The sequence below is a fragment of the Dama dama genome, chromosome 22, assembly GCF_033118175.1.
Source record: "Dama dama isolate Ldn47 chromosome 22, ASM3311817v1, whole genome shotgun sequence".
Taxonomy (NCBI): Eukaryota; Metazoa; Chordata; class Mammalia; order Artiodactyla; family Cervidae; genus Dama; species Dama dama.
In genome coordinates, this window is record NC_083702.1 from 22762795 (window position 1) to 22777158 (window position 14364).

A 14364-nucleotide genomic window follows, 5' to 3' on the forward strand; every position below is an offset into this window, starting at 1 on the left:
TTAGTTTTCTATTGCTGCTGTAAACAAATGACCACAAACAGTGTCTGAAAACAACACAGATTTAATATCTTTGCTCACTCAGTCGCTCAGTGAAGTCCGACTCTTGTGACCCCATAGACTGTAGCCTGCCAGGCTCCTCTGTCCATGGGATTCTCCAGACAAGAAAACTGGAGTGGGTTGCCAGTCCCTTCTCCAGGGGACTTCCCCACCCAGGGATCAAACCCAGGTCTCCTGCATTGCAGGCAGACTTTTTACCAACTGAACTGCGAGGGAAGCCTTTTTATTATCTTATAGTGCTGGAATTCTAAAGTGGGTGTCAGTAGGCCAAAGTCAAGGTGTCGGCAGGGCTGTGTTCCATCTGGAGATTCCAGAGGAAATGCATTTTCTTGTCCTTTCCAGCTCCTGGAGGTGCCTGTGTTCCTTGGCTCCTGGTCCCTTCTTCCGTCTTTAAAACCAGCAGCAGTAGATTGAGTTCCTCTCACATCCCCAGTCTTCTCCCCTGGTTCTCCTCTTCCCACTCTTCCCCTACTAAGGAGCCTCATGATTACATTGGGGTCACCTGGACAACCCAGCATACTCCTGTATTGTTAAATCTGCTCATTAGCAACTGGAATTCTCCCTTGCTCTGTGGCCTGATCGGAGAAGGCAATGGCACCCCACTCCAGTATTCTTGTCTGGAGAATCCCATGGATGGAGGAGCCTGGTAGGCTGCAGTCCATGGGGTCGCAAAGAGTCGGACACGACTGAGCGACTTCACTTTCACTTTTCACTTTCATGCATTGGAGAAGGAAATGGCAACCCCCTCCAGTGTTCTTGCCTGGAGAATCCCAGGGATGGCGGAGCCTGGTGGGCTGCCGTCTATGGGGTCGCACAGAGTCGGACACGACTGAAGCGACTTGGCAGCAGCAGCAGCATGTGGCCTGATATTCACAGGTTCTGAGCATTAGGACACGACTTTGAGAGGCCATTATGCTGCTGACTACAGAAAGGAAACTTCAGGGAGGTTTGCCCCTGCTTTTTCCCTCTGCCTTGCAGGACCTAATTGATTCATCAAATGATGGGCTGGCAACCACAACTGGAGATTGTAATAGTCACAGTTAGGAGGTATTTCACACTAAGATTTTTCTTCTGGTCTACTCCTGACTCAGCTCCATACTGAAAGATATATTTGCAGGCAAACACAATAAACAGTAGCTAACTAAAAATTTTCAAAGAAATAATAATCCCAGGGAATATTCTCCAGCATGGGAAAAAAGGTTTATCTTCAATCCTTAATTTTTTGGAGATTTTTTTTTTAATGTGGATCATTTTTAAAAAGTCTTTATTGAATTTGCTACAATATTGCTTCTGTTTTATGTCTTGGTTTTTTTTGGCCATGAGGCAAGTGGGATCTTAACTCCCCGACCAGAGATCAAACCCACACCACTTGCATTGGAAGGTGAGGTCTCAACCACTGGACCACCAGGGAAGTCCCAATCTTTAATTTTCATAAATGATGTCCATTTCATTTCTGACACATTTTTTATTTCTCTAGAAGAACTTCAAGAGCAGTGTTTTCACTTTAGCTCCAATTGATGATGAATGGACAGCAGACTATGGCTTAAGAAAGACAGGTGAAAAATATCAAGTTGCAAAGCAAAGCATGTAAATATATCAGAGACTGGAATTTTTTTGTTTAAAGGGGTAAAAGGCCATCAGTCTTATTTTAGGAGCACCAGGAGTTCAAACACTATAGTTGGAAATGGCTAAAACCTAAATACCTTTGAATTTCACTCTGAAATTGAGTATTCCTGTCTTTTAAGTTCTTCTGTCTGTAATGTATATGTTGTTGTTGTTCATTTACTAAGTCTTGTCCCACTCTTTGCGACCCCATGGACTGCAGCATGCCACGCTTCCCTGTCCTTCACTATCTCCCAGAGTTTGCTCAAATTCATATCCATTGAGTCGGTGATATCATCCAACCATCTTGTCCTCTGTCAGCCCCTTCTCCTCCTGCCCTCAATCTTTCCCAGCATCAGGGTCTTTTCAAATGAGTCGGCTCTTTGTGTTAGGTGGCCAAAGTATTGGAGCTTCAGCATCAGTCCTTTGAATGAATATTCAGGACTGATTTCCTTTAGGATGGACTGGTTTGGTCTCTCCACTGTCCAAGGGACTCTCAAGAGTCTTCTCCAGCGTCACAGTTTGAAAGTATTAATCCTTTGGTGCTCATCCTTCTTTATGGCCCAACTCTCACATCTGTGTATGACTACTAGAAAAACCATAGCTTTGACTGTATGGACCTTTGTGGGCTTATCATTTCGGTTCAGTCTATCAGTTATGTCCGACTCTTTGGGACCCCGTGGACTGCAGCACACCAGGCTTCCCTGTCCATCACCAACTCCCATAGCTTGCTCAAACTCTTATCCATCAAGTTGGTGATGACATCCAACCATCTCATCCTCTGTCGCCCCCTTCTCCTCCTGCCTTCAATTTTTCCCAGCATCAGGATCTTTTCCAATGAGTAAGGTGGCCAAAGTATTGTTGGCATATAAATGAGCTCAGAATAAACGGGTCCAAATCTCCAGTGAAAGTAATTTTTAAAAATTTTAATAATTGATCTTAATTTTCTAGGGGGGAAGAGGCTAGTCTTAGTATGTAACCGAAAGGATATTTAGCTTGAATATCAGAAGAGGCCAGCACTGAATTGTTTGATGACTTTGGGCAGGACATTCAAGAGAGTGCCTATAAGTCCTGAGCATCTCTATTCCCAAGCACTGTGTTTACGTACACTATCTCACTTAATTCTCCCACCATAGGGAGGCATTGTTATCCTCAATGAGAAATTGAGTCTCTAAGACGTGAGGAGACACTCACATTCACAGCTAAAGAGGGACAGCACTGGGATTTGAGTCCAGTTCTGCCTGCCTCCAGAGCTTACACATCCTCTCTCCACCACCCTCAACTGCTCTTCCTGAGCCCCAGGTTTTCTCATCTGCAAAATAAAGGATCTGAGCCAGCCAGTCTCTGATGCCCCTCCTCCTTCTCACCGTATGACCTTCATGGTTGGGAAGGGAAAGGGCGATCAGGAAGGGGTCTCAGGCACTGGGTGGGGGGGGGGGGGGGCGCGGGGGGAGCATCTTTCTCTCCTAACTGGGAAAGCACTAAAAGCTTGTGTCCTGCCTGTACCGTCCTGACTCCCTACCTGTGAAAGGAGGCCGCTGCTGACAATGGCACCAACAGTGACAGGACTCCAACGCCCAGCACTATAAAAAAAAACAGGTCAGGACTTCCCTGGGGGTCCAGTGGTTAAGACTCCATGCTTCCAATGCAGGGGATGTGGATTCAATCTCTGGTTGGAGAACTAAGATCCCACATGCCGTGGCATCCAAAAAAAAGAAGAAATAGGTTTTCTAATTTTCCTCCGTGAAACCACTTTTCTTTTTTTTTAAATGAATTTGCATTTCCCGAAACAAATTCATCAACACTTATTATCAAGAATCTTCTCATGCCCATACTGGGTTAAATTGTATTGAAAATTGGCCAGGAAAAAAATACAAGAGGTAGTCTGTATTCTCAGGGAATTCACTGTTAACACACAAAGCAATTTCTAGAAGACAACAGACAACCAGGACTGGACTATAGTCTAGACAATATGTACTGGGTTGGCCAAAGGGTTCACTCAGGTTTTTCTGTACCATCAAATGGAAAAACCTGTAGGAACTTTTTTTGGCCAACCCAGTACTACAGGAACCAGAGACAAGGGAGATCAACGTGGCTGTAGTACTCAGAGAAGGCTTCATGAGAACTTGGGCAAAGACAATGTTCTTAACCTTGCCTTCTAGACTAGTCTTTCCTGGCCTCCTCTGTCATTGTGAAATCCTGGTATGAACCTTTCACATAGTTCAAAGATTCTTGGTTTTGGAGTACACAGTGATGGACTACATATCACGTCATCTGAAGGCCACTTCACCCTTATTGGCACATAGGGGAGGGGTAAAACCCTCACGGTATGCAAACACCGTCATGGAGACTTGCTCCGAGCCATGGGAGGTTTCATGCAAAACCAGTTTCTCAATAGGGCAAATGTTGTGCAAAGATGTAAGAGGCTTGAGAAACTGGTTCAAGGCAAAACCTGTCACAGCAAGAACCAGATTTGAATGGGGACACTTTCTTGTCTGTGTCAGCCATGGTCTGCCTCACCTGGGCTCAAGAATTTTCCCAAGGCTTTGGCCCAGAGGCCATAGGCCCCTGTCTCACCTACTAGGAGCCTCTTACCCCTACCCCCATTCGTCTGTCCACCCTCATGTGCCACTCTGTCGATAAGAGCTTTTTCAGAATTCCAGATCCTTTCTTACCCTCAGACAACTAAGTACATGTCCCATTCTCCAAATTCCACCCTCAATACAATCTGAAAAAGCATATTATCCGAAGAGATAGTCTGAGTTGATAAGGTCATCTAGTAGTTCAAATATTCATTACACTTACTCTGTATTCTAAAACAATGCTAGACTGAGGAATATCTTCCAAACTAGTTTAAGTCATAAAGCAAATACACGAGAAACAGCACCTAAGAGTGTTGTTGTTGTGTAGTTGCTAAAGCATGTCTGACTTTTTAGCCACTGCATGGACTGTAGACCGCCAGGTTCCTCTGCCCATGGATTCTCCAGGCAAGAATACGGGAGCATGTTGTCATTTTCTTCTCCAGGGGACATTCCCCACCCAGGGATCAAACCCTGCATTGGCAGGTGGGTTCTTCACCACTAAGTCATCTTGGAAGCCCATCTAAGAGTGTACCAGATGCTAAATTGAGGGTCACTGGTTTGGAAAAGTGAGAAATCAATTTGTACAGAGGAGATGAGGGCAAGTTTCATGGAGGCAGGATTTAGGATGGACTTTAGAGAATAGGAAGACTTTGGATAGGCAGAGAAGAGAAATTATGAAAATCTACAAAAGAGATGTACCATAACCAAAGGCAAGAAAAGTGGGAGACATATTCATGAGAAGCCAAGGTAGTCAGCATGTCTGGAGGACAAGGTGCACAAGAATGTCCACAGCAAGAATCAGTGGGAAATGAGATCACAGGCTAAGATGAATTCATCAACAAAGCTAGCAAACATTTATTAAGTGCTATAGGTGTCAAGCTCTGTGCTAGATCTCTGGCACATAATAACAGCTTATACCCATCAGAGCTTATGTTGTGTCAGGCGCTATGTTAAGCACTTTACATTCATTATCTCACTGAATTGTCACTATTAGTTTCATGAAGTATTGCACTGGTTGTATCTTCATTTTACAGATCAAAAAGATGAAGCGCAGACAGGTGAAGGAACTTGCTCCAGGTCACATAGTTACTGTGTGATAAAGTCTGGATTTGAATCAAGGCAGTCAGCTCAAACGTGGTTTCTGAGCACAATGCAGACCTGCTTCTACATACATCATCTCATTAAATCCTTGTGAAATTCCGTAGGGCGCGGGCACAGTTATCCCAACTCTGCAGATGGGGACCCAAGGCTCCCGGAGTTAGTGAGTTCCTCCAAGTGGTTCTGCTGAGTACAGAGCTGGGATTTAAAAGCAGATCCACTAATCCCAAGTCCATTAAACTTTCCATTACAATATATAATAACTGCCTGGCAAAGTGATTATCTAGAATGGGGTTAAATTAAAGGAAATTATAACAAACTGAAAGGGGCTTCCCAGGGCTTCACCAGTGGGTCAGAGGTAAAGAATCTGTCTGTAGTGCAGGAGCTGCAAGAGATGTGAGTTCAATCCCTGGATTGGGAAGATCCTATGGAGGAGGGCATGGCAACCCACTCCAGTACTCTTGCCCGGAGAATCAGTGGACAGAGGAGCCTGGTGGGCTACAGTCCATAGGGTTGCAAAGAGTCAAATGCAACTGAAGCGACTTAGCATGCACACAGGGTCTTCCTAGCTGGCTCAGTGGTAAAGAATCTACCCTCCAATTCGATCCTTGCGTCGGGAAGATACCCTGGATGAGGAAATGGCTTCTTGCCTGGAGAATTCCATGGACAGAGGAGCCTGACTGGCTACATGCCATAGGGTCACAAAAGAGTCAGACACAACTGAGCACGCGTGCGCGCGCGCGCACACACACACACACACACACCAGCCTGATAAGGGCAAGCCTATAGGATAGTAATAGGGAAGAGTTTCAAGGTTAACAGCTGTAACTGAATAAAGATAGGTCTGGCATTGGCCTAGCACAGGGAATTGAATTAGGAAAGAGTGGACATGAGAGGTAGATGATATTAGAGGTGGTGATGACCTAGAAATGGGCATGGGGCAGGGGAGGAAAAGAAGAATAGAAATGATGATCAATATTTGGAAGAAAATCTGATTGTTCTTGGGGACTGAATGACTGAGGGCAATGAAAGGAAATTAGATCAAAGAGGACTTTGCTTCTTGCTTGAATGACTTAGCCTATTATTGACAAGGGCTGAGAGGTTACAGGAACAGCTGGTTTGTGGCAAAAAATGAAGGCTGCTTTGGACAATCTGTCGCAATCTGTTTGGCAGGACAATGAATGGTACATTCCACTGGAAATGACCAGTAGGCAATCAGGGATGTGGGACTGGAGCTCAGGAAGAGAGCTGAGGCTGAGCATTGCATGTGATGCCAAAGCTATGCAGGACCCATGAAGGAGCAGACAAGTCAGATCCCAGGGAGAAAAGGTTTTTCATAGTCAGAATAAGCCAGGAGTCTGCTGAGAACAAAAATGTAGCAGAAGAAAAGAAAACAGGCCCAAGGGCAAAGCCGCGGGTCTGGACAAGTTCTTAGGGCCAAGACAGAGATACAAATTAAAGGGACATAACAGCAAGTGAGATCTTACCTGTATCAATGACAAACGACCTCTGGATAATTTTCCATTGTGTATGTGGTATATTGAGGTTGTTTCCCTATTGCAGGAGACAAACCCACCTTAACCAATGGGACCCTACTGTCTGACTCCGCAGATCAATAAGGACATTTGACAGCAGAGAGTACACAATCTATTATACATCAGCATAGAACTGAAGTCATCAAATACTTCTCCCCACTGAATTACACATTCAAAGATGGTTACAAAGGTAAGTGTGAGGTTTTGCCTATTATACCAGAATAAAAAAGGAAGGTCTCTCCTCTGAGAATATAAATGTCTAAGGATCCCACAAAGATCTGCAAAAGTCCAACTAATTTGGCATTTCCTGGACTTACCCCTTTTTGTCCAAGGTTTTGTTTCCTTGCCCGAGTTGGTGGCTGTGCTGCTGATGAGAGGAAGGTACCCAGGCAGGCAGAGATGCTGTAGCTACCTGGCCCCTTGGTCCCCTCCGATCTGGAAAGAGAACAGGGTAGTCAGTTGTTACTATTTTCCGGGGGCTACTCCTCTTCTGGCCTTTCTGCTACTTCTGTTTCCAAAACATGATCTTTTTGGCCACAGCTCCACTCTCAGTGACCTCTTCCGCCTGACAGAATGAAGAAAGTGAGACTTGGAGCAACTCAGCCCATACCTGGGAGGGACTTACCTGACACAGAAAGCTGGCAGTCTGGGGATTTTGATTCTTGGTTATTGTCCTTCAAACACTGAAGTTCTAGGGTCCTTCTAACAGGCTTCACAAGGTTCACCCCCAAGCCTATATACAATTCCTTTCCCACTCCATATATGTCCTGGGCCTCAGTCAGGGGTCCTCTGTGAACCAGGGCTGCCTTAAAGGACTCCTGCACTCTCCAAAGTAGCCAGGTGGGACTCCTCCTTATTTTACAAGTGAGGAGACAGGGGCCCAGGGGTGTCGAGAGGCTCGCCTGAGGGTGTACACCTGGGTAACTGCGGAACAAGAAGGATGCAGGTTGTCTGATCCACTCTCTGAATCTCTTGTAGAGAGAGTCCTGCTGAAATATTTGGAATTCTATTTTTATTAAAGCTTTACTTTTCCCATGATTGCTCTCTTTTGCTGTCTTCGTCTCCAAAGATGTTTAAAATGCTGGAAAATGTAAGATGAGGGGACTCAAAAGAGAATGGCAACAAGTGACAGAGGGAACAAGCTCACTGGTTGTCCACAAAACCATCTCAGGCTGCCTGTTGGGCTGGGACCCCCGCCCTCCCTCAGCCCCAAGGTAGCAGAGCCTAGTAAGGGGGCCTGTGTCCTAGGGCTCTCTAGTCCTGTCATGGTTTCATGTTGACCTTGATCTCCTGAGTCTGAAATCCTTGATTACCCATGTCAATAAGCAGCCAGTCAGCTTGGGAGGGGCCCTCCAAGGCTATGGCAAGATAGAATGACAGCACAGCTCATCATAAACATATTTATCAGGCAAACTTCAGGAAAAACTGGTTGCTCAAGCTTGTCACCTCAAGAGAAAGAGTTCTGTGCAAAGCTTGACCTGAAGTGAAACAGACGCATGCAATTTTGTTCCACTGCCACTAGTGCTTCAGGAGGGCTCTGTGGGATGCATCAGCACACGAAAAGATTTTTTCCCACTGGAGAGCACTGGGGCTGTAAAGTTAAGCAGAGAAATGAATTATTTGTTTTCATCAAGCCTATATATCTTGTCTATAGTCACTTACCGAAAATGCAGGAATTCAAGTTTAGGACATTAAGTCACAGACTCATAAATCATAGAGTTGTATGGGACTCTCAAATCATCTCATCCAGGCCCTAAATTTGCAGATGAGGAAGCTGAGGTTTCCCTCTACTGGGTATTGTACTTCTACTATGCAGCCTGAGATCACACCCATTTCTCTACAAGCCAAAAAACTGCATTGTTGGCTCTGGGGAGCTGACAGTTCACTTAAAATCCATGATATTTTTTCATATAAACCACTGTTCAGTGAGATTTTCCTTGTCCCAGGTCTATAGCCCAGATTTCCTAAAATCTTGTTCAGGCATTTACATGTTCTCTTTCCATTCTGTTTTGTTAGTTTTACCTCCATATTCCAGTCTATGATTTGGATTTTGGTTCTGCCTTAAGCTCTGTAAGCATGTTTGGAAACGGGGAGGATCACATGTGAAGTAACATTTTGCAGTGGGCTTGCTGTCTCATAGTTAACAACTAAACTGTTGTACAAAAAGCATTTCATTTGAAATGCATGCATGCTTATTCGCTCAGTTGTGTCCAGCTCTTTGTGACCCTATGAACTGTAGCCTGCCAGGCTCCTCTGTCCATGGGATTCTCCAGGTAAGAATATTGGAGTGGGTTGCCATGCCCTCCTCCAGGGGATCTTCCCGGCCCAGGAATCAAACCCAGGCCTTCTGCAACTCTTGCATTGCAGGCAGATTCTTTTACCATGGAGCCACTGGGGTATATGTTGTAAACAGAACCTATGAATTGCCCCTGATTTCCTTCTCTCTTTCACCCCCCATATCTAATAATAAGAATGGCTAACATTTACCAGGTACTTATCATGTGCCAGATACTGTGGTAAGTAATTTATAAACCCGACTGATTTAATCATCACAATGAGTTTCATTATTTTACAGATGAGAAGACTGACACTTTCAAGAGATTAATTACTTGCTTGAACTCATGTATCTAGGGATGGTGGGGCCAGATTCACACCCAGGTTATTGTGTGGGTCCAGAGCCCAGAAGCTTCCCCACTTAGTTCAGATTCTCTGGGAGAGCCATCAGACCATGATGCAGGTCTGACCCTTATGAGTCATGGAAAGAGGAGAAAGGAAGAGAAGGGCAGAGGGAGGGAGGAAGGAAGAGGAGGGGAGGGGAGAAAGTTGGTGGAATGGAAGAATCTTAGACTGCAGTGCAGTTCTAAGAAAGTCCAGCAAAGCTGATGAAACATCCTGGAACTGACATTGCCCATGAGAGAAGTCCCACATTTCCTAGGAATGGGTCTTTCTCAGCATTGCCACTCCCCGTACCCACCTCCTGGCCCCACCACATTCAGTCATGAAGCAGCCTTTGGGAAACATGACCTCAGTAAGAAAGAAGTAGGCATGGATTTCAGAGCAGAGAAGCTGAGGTCATCAGTCAGCTGTGACTGTGAGAATTACATTTTTCATTGCTGCCACATTGTGTGTGTGTTAGTTGCTAAGTCATGCCTGACTCTAGCAACCCCATGGACTATGGCCCGCCAGGCTCTATTTCCATGGGATTCTCCAGGCAAGAATACTGGAGCGGGTTGCCAATCCCTTCTCCAGGGTCTCTTCCAGACCCAGGGATCGAACCCGAGTCTTCTTGCATCGCAGGCAGGCGCTTTTACTGTCTGAGCCACTAGCAAAGCCCTGTCACATTATAGTAAACCAACTCTTTCAGCAAATCTGTTGATTCTGTTTTCAATAGTTGTCACTAACTACAATCCTAGTTCAAGCCTAGACACGGCTCACCTAGACAATTCCAACAGTACTTTAACTTACTTCTCTCCTTTTAGTCTCGACATCCCTAAAATGACCTCTTGCAACACTAGTGGGAAGATCTTTCCAATAAGTAAGTCCAAGTATGTCATAATCCAGGTTAAGAAGCTTAGCTGGAGACTACACTTTGTCAATCTAAGAATAGGTATGGGACTTCCTTGGTGGTCCAGTGGTAAAGAATCTGCCTGGCAATACAGGGGACAAGGGTTCAATCCCTGGTCTGGAAAGATTCCACATACCTTGGGGCAATTAAGCCTATATGTCACAACCACTGAGCCCACACGCCTTAGAGTTCGGGCTCTGCAACGAGAAGCCACCGCAATGAGAAGCCCATGCACCACAGCTAGAGAAACCCCTTGCACAGCAACAAAGACCCAGCACATCCATAAATAAATAAATAAATAAAAATTTTAAGAAAGAATAAATATGATGATCTCATAGCATATAAATGACAAGAATCTCACCAGCATTCACTAATTAGGCCAAGTACAAAATTGCCTTGTATACTTTTTTGCTAAGGTCATCAGTATATACATATAGGGAGTTATCCCAGTTACTATAGGTCATTCATTTGTTTAAAAGCCCTTCAAACATCTGTAAGCTAAAATCCAAGCTTCTGATCATGGTACACCAGGACTTCTAGGACTTGGCTACTCCCTACTTCTTTCCCAACATCACCCCTGCCATGTCTTACCTGGCATTTGATACTGCGAAAACATAGTACTAAATTATCTGTAGCTCCTGCTATGCAGTATCATCACATCACCATGCCTTTGCTTATACTTTTCCCTCCACCTGGAATGCCGTTTTCTCTTCTCCTCTTGCTGTTGTGCCTCACTGCATCTCATTTTAGATTTGGCTCAGCTTCCTCGGGGAAGCTTTCCATGACTCGTACACAGCCCAACTCGAAGGTCATTAGTTCAATCTCTACCCCATTACAGGAGATCTGTCTGAGGTCTCCAGGTAGAAGGTCGTCAAAGGAAGAGTCTAAGTCTTCATAGGGTAATGGGCTCTGGACTGTTCTCTTGCGGGCGTGCATGCTCAATCACTCAGTCGTGTCGGACTCTTTGCAACCCCACGGACTGTAGCAGGCTTGAGTAGCAGACTGTAGCAGACTGTGGCAAGTGTCTCTGTTCATGGAATTTTTCAGGCCAGAATACTGGAGTGGGTTGCCATTTCCTTCTCCATGGGATCTTCTCCATCCAGAGTTCCAACCTGTGTCTCTTGCGTCTCCTGCACTGCAGATGGATTCTTTACCATTGCACCACTGGATTGTTCTACGATCATGTAAACCAGTCAAAACCCTTTCTTATTGTGTTTTATGAGGGAGTCTATCAGTTCCTGTTTCCCCAGGTTTTCTAGTACTCACTTGCAACTTCAAGATAGAGAGTTATAAGTTGGGACCCTAACAGAGAAATTCTCTTGGCAGGTCCCTATAGAGGGTATGTCTAGCACTGAACTTTCAAATCCTGTCAGGAAATCGGGGAGAGGAGGTGGTGGTGAAAATGACGATGGGGAAGGACAGAGCTTGCCAACAAGCCTTTGTGTCCTTTGCCTCCACCCGTAATTTCTGAATTTTCTGGCTTTTCATTTATAAACCCTCCACCTGTGATTCAAAGAGGTTTTAAGAGAACTGAGTGCTGAAGGACTTCAAGAAGGGGAAGGCATGGGGAAAGAGAGGATGGGCCTCTGGTAAACCACACAAGGGTTAGAATTCAGCTACCACGGCTACAGCTACTAAGATTCCAAAGGTTTCCTTATTGGTCTTGGTAACTCTCTTTTTCTAAGAATGAAATGATACATCTTTAAATATTACATAGATGGGAGATACCTGGCTTGGAGGAAAAGATAGAAAAGTCCTGACTCTGGGACCCCGCATTTACCTGGGGTTGTGGGCGGAGAGGCAGGATGGACATGAGCTTTCTTTACCTACATTCTAGCACACGCCTTGGGTTTTCAGCTTTCAATAGGCAGTGCTTTTTTTGTGTGCATTTAAAAAAGTTCAGTATAGTGACTGAGTAAACACCGGGACATTGTCAAACAGTCTCGAGCCAAAAGTTTATTTGGGGAAGCACAAGAAGAAATTATAATACATACAAACACATCAGAAAAACAGATATGAATCAATGTTGTTCACACTGCAATACTGGAAATGAAAACAGCAATCAAAAATCATAGTGGTTATTGACTCATTAAATTATCTTACCAGCCATTGTTACTGTACACAAACAGAGCATCAATTACATCTTTTATTGGCACTTGAGAATAGATCATCTGGAAATATAAGAATGAGAACAGACACAAAACATTCTCTAACATAAATCATACCAATGTTTTCTTACGTCAGTCTCTCAAGGCAATAGAAATAAAAACAAAAATAAACAGGACCTAATCAAATGAACAAGTGTTTGCACAGCAAAGGAAACCATAAAAAAAAAAAAAAAAGACAACCTATGGGATGGGAGAAAATATTTGTATTAATAAACGATGCAACCAACAAGGGCTTAATTTACAAAATATACAAGCAGCTCATACAACTCAATAACAAAAAAACAAACAGCCCAATCGAAAAATGGGCAGAAGACTTAAGCAGACATTTCTCCAAAGAAGATATACAGATGGTCAAAAAGCATGTGAAAGATGCTCACCTTTGCTAATTATTAGAGAAATGCACATCAAAACTACAGTGAAGTACCACTTCACATGAGTCAGAATGACCATCATTAAGAAGCCTACAAATAACAAGTGCTGGAGAGGGCATAGAGAAAAGGGAACCCTCCTACACTGTTGGTGGGAATGTAAATTGGTACAGCCACTGTGGAGAACATGGTGGAGTTTCCTCAAAAAATTAAAAATAGAGCTGCCATATGATCCGGCAATCCCATTCCTAGGCATACACCCAGACAAAACTGTAATTTGAAAAGATACATGTACCCCTATGTTCATCACAGCACTGTTTACAATAGCCAAGACATGAAAACAACCTAAATGTCCATTGACAGATGAATGGATAAAGAAGTTGTGGTATATATACAATGAAATATTACTCACACATCAAAAAGAATGAAACAATGCCATTTGCAGCAATATGGATGGCCCTAGCATTTATCATACTAAGTGAAGTATGTCAAAAAAAGAAAGACAAATACCATGTAGTATCACTTAAATGTGAAGTCTAAAACACAATACAAATCAACATGTCTAAGAAACAAAAACAGATTCACAGATATAGAGAATAGACCTGTGGTCACCAAGGAAGAGGGGAGGAGGGGAGGGAAGGATTGGGAGTTTGGGATTAGCAGAGGCAAACCATTATATACAGGATGAAAAACAACAAAGCCCTACTATATAACACAGGAAACTGTATTCAATGTCCTGTGACAAATCAAAATGGGAAAGAACATGAAAAAGTATATGTAGTATAACTGTACAGAAGAAATTAACACAATATTGTAAACCTGTACTTCAACCAAAATTTTTTTAAAAAGGATGAGAATACGGGTGGAGAGGGAGGTGGGAGGGGGGATCGGGATTGGGAATACATGTAAATCCATGGCTGATTCATATCAATGTATGACAAAACCCACTGGAAAAAAAATAATAATAATAAAAAAAAATAATAATAAAATAAAAAATAAATTAAAAAAAAAAAGGATGAGAATAGAGTAATGAAGTTAGTGCTGTTAGTTTTTAAATTCTTTTATTTTATTTTTTACAAGACTCTGTTTTTCTAGAGCAACTTTGGCTGTATAACTTGAAGGGAGATGCAGACTTCCCATTTATTACCACCCCACTCAAGCATAGCCTCCCCCATTATCCACATTGCTCACTGTAATGGTTCTTTTCTCTCTCTCTTTTTGTTTTTTAACCAGGAATGAACCTACCTTGACACACCATAATCACTCAACATCCATACTTTACCTGAGGGTTCACTCTTGCTGGCGCACATCATACGAGTTTGGACAAATGTATAATGACATACAGCCTCAATAATAATATCATATAGAATGCTTCTACTGCCTTAAAGC